The sequence below is a fragment of the Pan troglodytes genome, chromosome 5, assembly GCF_028858775.2.
Source record: "Pan troglodytes isolate AG18354 chromosome 5, NHGRI_mPanTro3-v2.0_pri, whole genome shotgun sequence".
Lineage (NCBI taxonomy): Eukaryota > Metazoa > Chordata > Mammalia > Primates > Hominidae > Pan > Pan troglodytes.
Genome location: NC_072403.2, coordinates 146,334,351 through 146,349,269, shown reverse-complemented (window position 1 = coordinate 146,349,269; position 14,919 = coordinate 146,334,351). Strand labels below are relative to the sequence as shown.

Below are 14,919 nucleotides of genomic sequence, written 5' to 3'. Positions count from 1 at the left end.
ATGCCCAGCTAATTTTTGTATTTTTAGTAGCAGAGACAGGGTTTTCCCATGTTAATCAGGCTGGTCTCCAACTCTTGACCTCAGGTGATCTGTCCACCTTGGCCTCCCAAAGTGTTGGGATTACAGGCATGAGCCACTGCACCTGGCCAGTTTTGAGTTTTGAGCCATGTTCAAAAAATTTTTTTGAAGGGAAAATAAACTCAAGATATGGGAAATTTTCCAAGAATGTTGTTATTTAGTAAAATAACGCATGGCTTCTGTCTTGCTAGTTGTGGTCTTGGGGGTGGTCACATGTGGGAGAGACTCTTATCTGGCCAGGAAGACGGGGCAGAGTATAGGGCGTCAGTGCTCACAGAGGCGGCAGCCAGGCCTTAAGCCATCCAGAACGGTCAGGACATTAGCACAGTTTATCTTGGCCCCACGCATGGCCTGATTCCACTCATTGTCTTGGCTCCCTGTGGTAGCTAGCAGGTCATGGGGCTGCCTTGGGAAAAAAAAGTAATGGGCTATCCAGGCAGGTTCCACTCCCCGTAATCTGTCCCTGAGGAAGGTCCCGAGAAACATTAGCAAGACTTTTCTTTGAAATGCCTTTCTATAATTACTTTTTCTGTCTCAGGAAGACAGTTTCATTGCACCTAATCTAAATTTAGGTTTCCTGATTCCATTCCATTCCTCATGGAAACAGTTTGGACGATCCAAATAATGACCGCCTTCACTGATGTTTTAAGGAGGTGAAATTCATACATGATTCCCCTCACCAGAGCTTAAGCTAGCTAAGGGTGAACAGCCTCGAGTGTTTCCCCTGGTAGCCCTGGGGAAACTGGAGCTGTGGGCTTGTTCACACTGTTGCTCAAGTATCCTGACCTTCTAGGGCAATGAGACAAAAAAAAAAAAAAAAAAAAAAAATCACTAGTTCTAGCATTGTCCTTTTAGCTTTGCCTCTAGCATTCTTTAAAAGACCATATTCTCCACAATTCACAGAAATGGAGGACAGCATTAATGTTGACAAAAAGTACAGGTAACTGTCCCAGGGCCCCAACAGATGCCCCTAGGGCCAGATGAAAGTGCTATCTGCCTTAATTCAAACTGTGCAGCGGGGAGATCAAAGACTTTGAAGGACAGTCACCCCACATTCTGTCCTCTCAGGAATATGCAGCAAACAGTAATGAAAATATATGCCTAACCCAGGTGTATAAGATCCCTCTGCCTTCCAGCTGGCATGTCCTCTAACTCCTTGCTACTGAAAGCATGGTCTATACATAGACCCTAGGATCAGCCACGCCAGGGAGCTTGTTAAAAATGCAGAGTGTCAGGCCCTACCCCAGATATGCTGAACCAGAATCTGCATTTTAACAAGATCCCCGGGTGACTCACAATCACATTCAAGTTCACAGAACGCTGCTCTGACCTGCGGGTGCAGGCAGAATGTTATCTCATTCTGGTCTGTGCTCTTCCTTTTACCTGCCCTGCTCTCACGATTGAAACATCTTCCAGGTACGGAGTCTTAGTCCACCCTAGAGGTGCATGGGAACCACAGAAGCAAAGGGGTGGGAAGAATCTCCCTTTCCTGGCCATCCTCTCCTCTCCATGTCAGCAAAGCAAAACCACCAGTCAGCAGCTCAAAGCAACTATCTCTATTTTGGAAACTGGGGACACGTTTAGGAGCACTTCCTAAACTAGGAGAGGGTAAGTTAAAGCTCTCACCCATTTGAACTCTACCCATCTCAAGATTCCTCTTCTACAGTTCCATCCACCTCCCAGGCATGGGGGCGGCCTTCCTACCCCCACTCAAAAAGAGCTCTGACGTCTCACTCTTCCTACCATCCTCCCTTCACCCTTGCAATGAGCCATATCTGTGAATTTCTTTCTAAAGTTCTAGGTTTCAGTTAGGCAGGGACTGGTGCTGGTGACTCTAGGGCCCCTTGTTGGTGGTGGAGATGGCACTTCCTGATCTGATTTGCTGCTCCACTTTCGCACCAGTGTGAGTTGCAGATGGATGAGTTCTTCTAACTGGGGGACTTATTAAAATAGTTTCTCATGGAGAGGCAGTTCAGTGTAGTGGATAGAGCAGAGTATGGAGCCAGAATCCTTGAATCAAATCCCAAATCGACCTACAATAGCACCAGGTAGGCACTGGATAAGTATCTGCTATCCTTATATAGGTGCAAATAATGTCTGGAAATATTTCAGAATGCTGCAGGCTTGTGAATTGAAAGAGCAATTTGAAGTGATTATCTGAGAGCTTCATACAGGCTCACTGGAGGGAAAAGTAACATTTATGCTTAGGAGCCCCAAGACCATTTGCAATAGGTAGAGAGAGGAATCAATGTTTCTTGTTGCTTCTTCCTCAAACTTCATCTCCTGACTTCACAGGTAGGCTTATCACTCCCAGCTTGAATTGCTTATGGACATTGTTTCCCATTGCTTCTATTCTGTTGTTTTACTTGACTATCCCAGTGCTCTTTTCCTATTGCAGAAGTTTGTCTAGTGGGCACCTTTACTAACCTCCTTCTTAAAAATGATGTTGGAACACAGAAGTTAACATGAAATAATTTCCACATAATTGTATAACTATAAGGAGTAGCACTCAGGAATCAGAGGAGCTATATACAGATAGACAGGGAATTTCTCTTTTTAAAGGTACACTAATTGTAATAAGATCTTTTTTTTATTCAGGAGTACTTAGAATAGATTTCAGCAAATTTGGATCTTTGAGAACAATACTCCTTAAGTTACTAGGTCTTCTGTGTGGTGAGTCAGCCCAGGGGTGTCATCCTGCACTGTGTAATTGCTGGCATGGCTTTGGGAACCATTGCCAGGCTGGTTAACTTAGTTTAGGTATTAAGAAGATATGAATTCTAGTTTGACTTGTGCCAAAGCATACAGAAAAGAATAAAAGAAGGTGTTTTTTAATTTATTTTTATTTTATTTTATTTTTTACAGAGCCTTGCTTTGTCACCCAGGCTGCTGGAGTGCAGTGGCACTATCTCTGCTCACTGCAACCTCCGGCTCCTGGGTTCAGGTGATTCTCCTGTATCAACCTCCTGAGTAGCTGAGATTACAAGCGTGCATCAGCATACCTGGCTAATTTTTGTATTTTTAGTAGAGACAGGGTTTCACCATGTTGGCCAGGCTGGTCTCAAACTCCTGGCCTCAAGTGATCCGCCTGCCTCAGCCTCCCAAATTGCTGGGATTACAGGCGTGAGCCACTATGCCCGGCTGGAAGGAGCTCTTTACTGTCACATCGGTTGCAATTTGTGTGTGGGTTTAGAGCATTTCTAGATTTTCTATGAAATTTGGAAAGTTATTTTTACTTTCTTTAAAATGGTAGAGATGTCTAATGAAGTGAATCTAAAGAAATAGAGAAAAGGACCGTTTGCACAATATAACTATAAAAATTCCAATTTGAAGAAACCAAAAGATCATCTACTACAACAATTCGTAAAATGTTGGCATCCCTTCAGTAGTATCCTTGTTAGAGATTGCTTTATCATATAGCGGGGAAATATACAGCTGTAGGAACCAAATAGACCAGGGTTTAAATATCAGTCCCATCACTTCCTGGCCATTTTACCTAAGTCAAATTGCTTAATTTCTATTAGCCTCAGTTTTCTTATCAACGAAATGGTGCATAAAAGCTACCCTGTATGTGGTGGGTAAAAATTAAATGAGATTTTATATATATATAAAGCACTTAGCACTATGCCTATGTATACTATAAAAAATGTCATACATACTGGGCACAGTGGTCATGCCTGTAATCCTACCTACTACTTTGGGAGGCTGAGGCAGGAGGATCACTTGAGGCCAGGAGTTCAAGGCCAGCCTGGGCAATATGGTAAGACCCTGTCTCTACAAAAAATTTAAAATTTAGCCAGGCGTGGTGGCCCCTGCCTATGGTGTCAGCTACTCAGGGGGCTGTGGCAAGAGGATCGCTTGAGCTCAGGAGGTTGAGGCTGCAATGAGCTGTGATTGCACCACTGCACTCCAGCCTGGGTGACAAAGTGAGACCCTGTCTCAAAAAAAAAAAACACATCATACAAAGCACTTAATAAAACTTAAAAGCAAAACCTTACAAAACTCTCAGTTCTGTGAGCTTTTTAACTTGCCTACCTACTTTGAAGTGTTATCATTAGGGATAGAATTATATATTTAAAGCACCTATCACATGGTAGAGACTCATTAAGTTAGAAGGGCCATTATTATTTCTTCCAGATGATCATTCTACATCATTCATTCATTCATCAAATATTTAGGTGGAATTGACTGTGTGCCAGTGGTTGGAAGGAACTCAATGAGTGAGACACTTGTGTTCCTTGTTCAAGTCTGGAGGTGATTGGCTTGAGGTGGTTTGAGTGTGACAGGCAGAGAGAAGCAGAAGTTTGGGGCTAAATGACAGGTAGGTGTTGGTGCCATTGACTAATCTAGGGCAGGTTGGAGGAAAATAAGACTTTGGGGCAGAAGAGGATGAAGAAGAAATCAAGGGTTCTATTTTTCCTGTGTTGAGTTCAAGATGCTCATGAAACATTCAAGTGGAAGGTCATGGAGGTAGTTGAATATATAAGGCAAGAGAGATTTGACTGGAGAAAACAATGGTTTCATTATGACATATACATGGCATTTAAAGCAACAGAGCTTGATGTGGTGCTGAAGAAAAAGTGTGTAAAAGAGAAGAGAGGTCCAAACTGAAATCTGAGGAGCCTCAACATTCAGAACTCAACTGGGCGCTGTGGCTCAAGCCTGTAATCCCAGCACTTTGGGAGGATGAGGCAGGCAGAACACCTGAGGTTAGAAGTTTGAGACCAGCCTGGCCAACATGGCCAAACCTCGTCTCTACTGAAAATATAAAAATTAGCCGGGTATGGTGGCGAGCGCCTGTAATCCCAGCTACTCTGGAGGCTGAGGCAGAAGAATCTCTTGAACCTGGAAGGCGGAGGTTGCAGTGACCCGAGATCACACCACTGCCCTCCAGCCTGGGCGACAGAACAAGACTCTGTGTCAGAAAAAAAAAAAAAAGAAAAGAAAAGAAAAAGAAAAAGAAAAGAACTCGATGGAGCACAAGTAGCTGAGTAATGCCCCAGGAAGCCGGCATCATTGTTGGACAGCTCAGATGTTCAGGATGTTTCATTTTGAGCCTACCTCATTGGAATTTCAAAATATTGGCCTCTTTGGAGCAATACAGAGCAAGTCTGTTCCTTCAAGTAGGTGAAAAGCTCCCTGCATGTCTTCCATTGGACTTCTCCCCTTTAGCTTAAAAATATCCACAGTCCTGAAACATGGCTCAGAAGCAGATATTACCCAAACCCTACTCTTAGAGCTCAGCCAGCCAGCCACATGCAGGACCCTGAAGCAAATAAGAGGGTAAGTACAAGGAAAACAGATGAATCACTTTGAAAACCCACTGCTGTTGTCTGAATGAAGCATGACTGTGGCTACAACAAACAGCAGTTGTATAAAGCAAGGTCTTTCAGAGAAAACCGTAAGACAAAGAGAGCACATTCTACAGTCAGTTGTGCTTCAAGCAGTATCTTTAAAATTATGGAGTAGGAAGGCATGTGCTAGTGATGTCAAAGCAACTGCAAACCAGCTGGACTTCAACTAGAATTTAGTCAGATGTTCATGTTTCCTCCTGGAGTTCATTATTCCAGATAATTCATTTGTCTTTGCTCAACTTTTGTTTTTTGTTTTTGTTTTTGTTTTAAAAGACAGGGTCTCAGGCCAGGCGTGATGGCTCATGGCTGTAATCCCAGCACTTTGGGAGGCCAAGGCAGGCAGGTCACTTGAGGTAGGGAGTTTCAGACGAGCCCAGCCAACATGGTGAAACCCCATTTCTACTAAAAATACAAAAATTGGCCGGGCGTGGTGGTGAGCACCTGTAATCCCAGCTATTCAGGAGGCTGAGGCAGAAGAATCGCTTGAATCCAGGAGGTGGAGGTTGCAGCGCGCCAAGATCGCACCACTGCACTCCAGCCTGGGTGACAGAGTGAGATTCCATCTCAAAAAAACAAAAAAAAGACAGGGTCTCACTTTGTCACCCAGGCTGGAGTGCAGTGGCTTTGTTTTGTTTTTAGACGGAGTTTCGCTCTTGTCACTCAGGCTGGAGTGCAATGGCACGATCTTGGCTCACTGCAACCTCTGACTCTCGGGTTCAAACAATTCTCCTGCCTCAGCCTCCCAAGTAGCTGGGATTACAGATGCCCACCAGCTTATTAAGCACACCCAGCTTATTTTTGTAGGGATGGAGTTTAATCATTTTGGCCAGGCTGGTCTCGAATTCCTGACCTCAGGTGATCCATCTGCCTCGGCCTCCTAAAGTGCTGGGATTACAGGCATGAGCCACTGCTCCCAGCCTAGTGCAGTGGCTTGATCATAGCTCACTGAAGCCTCGACCTCCTAGGCTCAAGCAGTCCTCCCACCTCAGTCTCCTAAGTAGCTGGGACTCAAGGTGCATGCCACCACGTCCAGCTCAGTTTGGTTTTGATTTCCATTTCACAACTCTGATAGAGTGCGTTTGTTACTCAGCTATGTAACTTTATATTTGAATATCCATTAATTGACTTTGACATCACCCCAAGCTTTGCCCTCCACTCTTAATTTAGGATCCAATATTTACCTACTACTTTAGTTCTTACCTAGGTTTTGGTCCTGCTGTATCCTGACATATCTAGGGAAAGCCACATGCAAAAACCAATACTGTAGGTAAACACTCCAGCCATTATCCAAAGGTCATATTTTACAGATGTGCTATGTGTGGAACTGGAAATTGATCTGCATTCATTTTTCAGACACCTCTGCATATATAACAGTGTTGGTACCTAGTAATTTCCCGAGCAAGAGACAGCTGATAATCAAAGTGTTTGGACTGCTCCTGCCTGACAGAACTGTGAGATATGGTCTCCACATCTAGGTACTAAGTATCTGACCAGATAGATTGTTGAGGTAGTTCTACTCAGGGTACTATGATGCAGGTCTGGAATTTACTTCTCTTTGTGATGTTAACCATCACCCAACCATGGGACCATTGGTGTGAGTCTTTCCACCTTTCTAAGGTTCACTCCCTCATTAGCATCTCATCCTAAGGACACCTTCTACCTCCTTGTCCTCTAAGCAATGCTTTTCAAACCCTACAGACCAGTGGCTGCATCAGAATAATGAGGAAGGGCTTTTGGAATACTATGCAGCCATGTCCCTCTGCAGGGACATGGATGAAGCTGGAAACCGTCATTCTCAGCAAACTAACACAAGAACAGAAAACCAAACACCACATGTCCTCACTCATAAGTGGGAGTTGAACAATGAGAATACATGGACACGGGGTAGGGGCATCACACACTGAAGCCTGTCGGCGGGTGGGGGGCTGGGGGAGGGAAAACATTAGGAGAAATACCTAATGTAGATGACAGGGTTGATGGCTGCAGCAAACCACCATGGCACATGCATACCTATGTAACAAACCTGCACATTCTGCACATGTACCCCAGAACTTAAAGACTTAAAATATATATATATATATAGTATATATATGATATGAATATTATATTTTTCTGGAGATTTTGATTCAATAGGCCTCAGGTGAGGCTAAAACCCTACCTTTTCTAGTGTTCCTTGTATGATTCTGATGAGTAACCAGGTTGGGAATCACACTTACAGAAAGTCCAAGTCAGGAACAGGAGGTTATGACTTCCTGGGCCACATCTTCTCTCTGGTCTCACTCTATCTGGTTAGCTTCATCCAGTAAGCCCTTTGGTCAGTTTGTTCCCATTCTGACCATTACGATTCCTCATAATGGTTCTGTTCTAATTCTCCTGACTTAATGGACTCATTGGTCATTCCAGATGCTCTGATCCTAATAATCCTTTTGATACTCTGTTCTAATTTACTAAGAAGAGTCACCAATTTTGTTTCTGTGGTTTGGTATGAAATAAGGTGGCAGAAACAGCACTCTCCAAATATCCATGCACTCCTGACATTTTTCAGCAGCCCACATTACTAATTCTGGCCGAGGGATTGGGAGCAGAAGAGACACGTGTCATCTCTGAGTTGAGGCTGTTAAGAGCTGGTGCAACTTTCCATTCTTCTCTTCCCCTCTAGCGGTGACCTGAGAAGCTACATATTGACATGGCGCTACCACGGGTGGAGGAGCCTGCCTTGCTGAATCACAGGATGAAGGCGAATCCCTGCCAGCCTCCATCCATCTCTGGGTGAGCAATAAGTAAACTGCTTGCTGAGCTACAGAAATTTCAGGGTTGATTTGTTACCACAGCATGGCCTACCCTGTCCAGGACTAAACAAAACTGATTTCTTGGTAAAATGCTGCCAAGATAACGAAGCCGACCCATCACGACCCAATTTCCTAATTTCTTCTTCTCTTTCCTTTCCGAATAGCACATAGCGGACACCCATTGGAAACCACAAAGACAAAATAATGCTAGTTACAAGGGATGAAACAGCTCATTAGTGAAAGAAAAAGTAGCTCCCACTTAAACTGTGATTGACGTTCCAGGAAAGTCATTTTCAATCATATTTAAATCCTTTAACATTTCCCTCCTCTTGTTCATTCTATACCAAAGGTGGCAGACTCTTATGTGAGGGTAAAATGCATGGAGTAAGCAGATCTAAAACAATGGGTAATGTGGGGCTTTGCACTTAAGAACAGAGCAAATAGAAAAGGGCTTGGCCATCTGAAGATATTCAAATCAGTAAAAGTAATAGCTCTGGCTAATTAAGAGACTGCAGCCCCAATCAGCCTGCCACCAGAAGCTAGGAACTGAAGCTAGACATACCACTAGAACTCCATCAGGTCTAAAAATCATTTTTGAATTTTAGTATATACATGTCAAAATACTATGCAGCCATTCAAAAATATGAAGCATGCTGTATGCAGTAGCTCATGCCTATAATCCCAACACTTGGAGAAGCTGAGGCGGGAGGATTTCTTTTCTTTTCTTTCTTTTTTTTTTTTTTTTTTGAGATGGAGTCTCACTCCATTGCCTAGGCTGGAGTGCAGTGGCACCATCTCAGCTCACTGCAGCCTTCACCTCCCCAGTTCAAGCGATTCTCCTACCTCAGCCTCCCAAGTAGCTGGGATTATAGGTGCGTGCCACCACACCCAGTTAATTTTTGTATTTTTAGTAGAGACGGGGTGTCACCATGTTGGCCAGGCTGGTCTCGAACTCCTTGCCTTTGGTGATCCACCCACCTCGGCCTCCCAGAGTGCTGGGATTACAGGCTTGAGCCACCACGTCCGGCCTGCCTTCCTGCCTAATACCCACAGAATGAGCACTCTCCAGAGGAGTCAACAATGCCTGTTTGGTAGGGAGTATTTCTTTAGCCCAAGAGTTCAAGAATGGCCCTGGCAACATAGCGAAACTCCATCTCTATAAAAAATTTAAAAAGTTAGCTGGGCGTGGTGATGCACGCTTTTAGTCTTAGCTACTTAGGTGGCTGAAGTGGCAGGATCTTTTGAGCCTGGGAGGTTGGGGGCAGTAAGCCATGATCTCAACATTTCACTCCAGTCTAGGCAATAGAGTGTGACCCTGTCTCCAAAATAAATAAATAATAAATAATAAACAAAAATATGACAAAGAAGAATAGTAACTGGGAAGAAAAATTACTTACAATATATTCGTAAGTAATATATTGTATTTGTAAGTACAATATATGACTTATAAATACAATGTTACTTGTAAATTAACTTGTAAATTACTTGTAAATTGTAAAGTAAATACAATATTACTTACAAGTAAATACAAATAAATACAATGTATTTGTAAGTACAATACAAAAAATACAATATATTTATGTGTTTTTAAAATTAAAAAACAATTATAATATCTAATTTATTAAAATAAAATGTGTAGAAAAAAAGACTAGAAGTAGGGTTCATGTACCTAATTAACGGTTGATATCTGTAGGTTGCAGGCTTTTCCCACTCTCCTAAAATAAACATGTATTGTTTTGTAGTCATCAGGAAAGAAAAGTTATCTTAAAAATTCGTATCTTGGAATAAAGGGCAAATATATCACTATGTTAACTACAAAAATTACTGATTTTTAAATTCTAACTATATAATGTGTACTGTGATATCTTGTGTGTTTGGTGTGCTTTAAATCAATGGTTGTACTAAATTACACAGAAACTAACCTGCAACTGCCACTCATCTACAAGTTCTAGTTAAGTTGAAACATATATCTATTACCCTTTACATATTTCAGAAGAAAATTTTGCTCATTTTAGTGATCATCATAATTATATGGCAAAAGAGAACAAACCACATCTTAAAAACATAACAGCACGGGGGCAAGTGGTAACAGACAATGGAAAATATCCTGTAATTACAGCTGCCAAAAGAATGCAAATAATTAAGAAAACTTTTTGTTCTCCAAGTTTTTGTTCCACTGTTTATTCATTGGAATGACTTGGTATTTGGTGGTTCCCAACAGGCTTGAGACTGGTTCATTAAGCTCTAATCTGATTAGGACTTTTTGTTTCTTTGTTCTCTGTGTCCTCAGGTGGCAATTTTGGCAGAACATCATAAATTTTTGCCCTGCATCTAGGTACAGTAACATAACTTTGCCTATGTATTACATAGTAAGAATACAATTCTCGGGCATCAATCCTAAAAAGGCAACTCTAGTTAATCAAGTCTACTTCTGTCCAAATAATCTTCAACATATGAATTTTACTTGTAATACACATGTGTATCACTGCACTAGATACACATTTATGTATGGATAGCCAGGCATATATATTTTCCCAGAGCAATTCCCAGATCAACATTTTAGTTTTTAAAAATGTTTTAAAAAGCTTTTTGAAAAATTTTCCTAAATCTTATTTCTCTAAATAAAGGTTGACTTAATGTATTTGAATCAGGTGGCAAGATGGGTGAAAAACATGGTAAGGAAGGTTATTTGTCAGGAAAAGAAACTGCAATATAAGACCAGTTGGATAAGAAGAATTACAAGACCATCAGGAGAAGGCTTTAAATTAAATATGAAATACAGCTAGGGCCCAGTAAAGTCTTCAATATTGAAGAGCTAGTATGAGTCACCTTGCTATGCCAGGGGGCAGAAAGATTGTTGGGGGGAAATGGCCACTAGACGCTATCTACAGTCACTGCCGGATTATCCTGGAGGCACAGATAAATAAATAAATACACATCAGAAAATTTTCACTTCAATAAATTCACCCAGACTTTTATAATCAATAAATCATCTAGAAAGAAAAGCCGTTCTGCTACCAGCATACTTATGAACTTTACGTTAGTTCAAAAAATAAAATGGTATTTGTATTTATGTATGGAGGAGCTCAGGGGCTCTAAAAGTCTTATTCTGGTCCTGGCAACAATTCAGGTGAATAGGGAATGAAAATGAAGACCCATGTCAGGGCAGGTCCTGGATGAGATTTCAGAAAGTTTTGGACGAGACAAAGGTCCTAATAGAGGTGGGTGGGCTTAAGGTTCTGGGCAGCTCTGGAATGGTGGCTGTGTGCACTCTAGCAGGGTAGAAGTAGTGGTCTTCATACACTTTGCTGACAGCATGCCATCATCTGGATATGCAGTCCTCAGCTCTTGGAGCAGCAGGTGGTTTAGGGGAGACCTATGCTTCCTGCAGGAGGCATTTGAATGGCAATCAGTTTTGTAACATGTGCATTGTTTAAGGTGTTTCGTTCCTCACACATGAGTATGGAAAAAGAGTAGTCTAGAAAATGTACTGAGTATAGAAAATGTATGGAGAGTATAGTAAATGCATTAAGTATAGAAAATGTATTGAGTATAGAAAATGTATTCAGAGTATAGAAAATGTACTGAGTATAGAAAATATACTGAGAGTATAGAAATGTATTAATTAGAGTATAGAAAATGTATTTAGTAGAGTATAGAAAATGTAATGAGTATAGAGTATAGAAAATGTATTGAGTAGAGTATAGAAAATGTATTGAGTACAGAAAATGTATTGAGAGTATAGAAAATATATGGAGTAGAGTACAGAAAATGTATTGAGTAGAGTATAGAAAATGTATTGAGTAGAGTCTAGAAACGTATTGAGTATAGAAAATATATTGAGTAGAGCATAGAAAATGTATTGAGTATAGAAAATGTATTGAGTATAGAAAATGTATTGAGTAGAGTATAGAAAAATGTATTGAGTATAGAAAATGTATTGAGTAGAGTATAGAAAATGTATGCCAAGGCCAGTCTCAGTGGTTTTCGCTTGTAATCCCAGCACTTTGGGAGGCCAAGGTGGGAGCCTTGCTTGAGGCTTGGAGTTTGAGACCAGCCTGGGTAACATAGTGAGGCTCTGTCTCTAAAACATTTTTAAAACTAGCAGTGCATGGTGGCATGCACCTGTAGTCCCAGCTACTCAGGAGGCTGAGGCAGGAGGATTGCTTGAGCCCAGGAGTTCGAGGCTGCAGTGAGCCATGATCACACCACTTTACTCCAACCTGGGTGACAGAGTGAGACCCTGTGAAAGAAAGAAAGAAAAAGAAGGAAGGAAAGAATGAAGGAAGGAGAGGGGAGGGGAGGGAAGGGAAGGGAGGGAAGAAAGGGAGGGAAGAGAGAGAGAGAGAAAGAAAGAAAGACAGGGAGAGAGAAAGAAAGGGAAAGAGAAGAGAAAGAGGGAGGAAGAGAGAGAGAAAGAGAAAAAAGGAAGGAAGGAGAGAAAGAAAGCAAGAAAGAAAGAAAGAAGGAAAATGTCAGACTGGTTGTCAACCTATGAGTGACAGGCAGCATCATACAACAAAAATAGACATGATGACAGAATCTCAAATTTGATCTAAAGCAGATCGTCTCAAGTTCTGTAATGGCATCAAAATGAACTGTCCTCAATTGAAAAGAGCCAGTACATCCTATTTTAAAATCTACAGAAATGCACCTGTGTTTCCCATCACTGTACCATGACTCCAGTTTCCAAGTTTGCAATGCAGTGAAAAAAAAAAAACACCCTAAAATCCTTCTCTATCTTAAGCTTCAAACTACTGCAGACTTGAAGCGAAGATAAAAGAAAGGCTTCTAACCTCCATTTTTTTACTTTTTGGTGCTTAACAGGCAATCCTAACATTAACAGGTTTAGTTCCATGAAACACCTTCTGGGCCAAAAGATAAGACTTCCTTCCCCCATAAATCACATTTTCTCAAACATTTTTCAAAGCTGAGGTGTAAGCCTTTTAATAGAATTATGCAAATTTTGCCCCAACTCTAAATGTTTTAGGAACTAAATAACCACTTTGAAGAATCACAGTTTTGCAGTGTCCACATTGGAAAATAAATGCTAGAAACTGCAGGCAATGAAAGGGACGGCGGTGGCGCCCCAAAAGTGGGAATTTGTCTTTAACGTTCTTTTGCACAAACCTAAAGCAACCTCTGCTACTGAAAGGTCAGTTTTGACTCTCTGGGATGAAAATGCTGACCCATCATTAGGGGATTATCTGCTTGGCAGAGTAGAAGAAGTCCAGATCAAATGCATCTCATTCCTGTTTTGAACTGGCTGAAGGACTAAAAACATCTCAGGCACAAGTCAGGGCAATGAACAGTGAGGCTAGAGACTTGTATAACTCCTAAAACTGAGATGCCAAAGGACATCTGAAAAAGGGCTATGGCTCGTTGTGAAGAAATACGATATTTCCTAGTTGGTTTTTTTTTTTTTTTAAATAATGGAAGTCATTTTCTTTTAAATGGTACTTAGAAAAAGATTATTATGAACAATGTCTTCCAGTCCGACACATGCTTAGCACTGCAGACTGGGTAAGACACCCTGTTTAATGGAAGATTAGTATTGTCATATACATAAGCTAGAACATGGAAAAGCACACAAACTGTTCTGATTCTGCAACTCTTGGGCCTTCTGCATGTGGGTAAAGAAAAGCAGTTATGTGGAACTTCCAGAAGCACTGTCTTATCACTAAGGGCACTCTTTAGGACTAAATGGCTAATAAAAAAACAGTGATTTATTTTTTTGGACTTAGGTAAGGTAGAAACAAGAAAACGTTTTCTTGTTGCAAACTCATAGACCCTGTGGCATGGCTTTAAAACAGTTAGGAGTGTCCCTGCTCCCTCTGTGGGCTGGTTCTTTTCTCAGCTGTTCCCTTTTCTGGGAGAATGGTCTCTTCTCCCTAAAAACAGTGCTTGAAGGTGGCGTGTGTGGCAAAGCAGGCTCGGGACAAAGGAAGAGCACAAAAGAAGGAGTGCAGCATATGGGAACCTTTGCCAAGTTATTATTTTTATTCCAGTTTAGCTTTTTAAGGGTCACTAGCTAAGGCTGACATTTATTGCCATCATGTTATTTCCTAAGAATAAGGCCTCAGCTGAAAATCTGACCCCAATCAACTTTCAAAAATGCACTGATATATTTTAAAACACACACAATGATGACAAAACCCCCAAATTGCAGCCTGTCCTCTCTCTTTGTATGATGCCTATCTGCTTTGGCACTGTCCAGACTGTATGCCCTTAGAAGCAGCTCCTTGCCTGCAGCTGTGAGGTGTCTTGTTTGCCATCGACCACTTGTGCTATGTGCACACTCAGCTGGCATTTCTGCCAAGAAGCTAAAGTCAGGAACACCAGCAATTTCAAATATGTAATCAGGTTTCAAATTAAAGTCCTTGTGCTTCTGGTATATGGGAGTGTTCCCAGAAAGAGTGGGGGTTCTGCTGTCACTCTTCTAGCTGCTGTGTAATTGTTTTTTGCAAGGCGCTTGGTATGTATCTGGCTTTAAAACTGACATTGCCAGGCATCAGAAGTTGAGAAGTGTCGTCCTTGATTTATTTGTTCTCGTTTGTGTTCAATTATGATTAGAAGTCACCTCTACACAGCTGCTCTACAATTTGTACTGCATTTGCTTCTGGGATTTCTAACCGCACTGTTCAGTGGAATAACATTAACAATATGAAAATGAAGTCCATTTTTATAGCGCAGTGGAT

General features: G+C 41.5%; 2 long non-coding RNA genes across 2 annotated transcripts in view; one reads left to right on the top strand and one right to left on the bottom strand.

Annotated features, from left to right (window-relative positions):
- LOC101057999 (uncharacterized) overlaps positions 1–8,683 on the bottom strand; it is a 28,672-nt gene extending 19,989 nt beyond the window's left edge. The window contains exon 1 of the long non-coding RNA XR_001718745.3: positions 7,591–8,683. This is a non-coding gene — a long non-coding RNA (uncharacterized LOC101057999). The remainder of the gene's footprint in view (positions 1–7,590) is intronic.
- Positions 4,647–14,919, top strand: part of LOC104006989 (uncharacterized) — a 48,813-nt gene continuing 38,540 nt past the window's right edge. The window contains exons 1-2 of the long non-coding RNA XR_001718746.4: positions 4,647–5,361; positions 8,092–8,201. This is a non-coding gene — a long non-coding RNA (uncharacterized LOC104006989). The remainder of the gene's footprint in view (positions 5,362–8,091; positions 8,202–14,919) is intronic.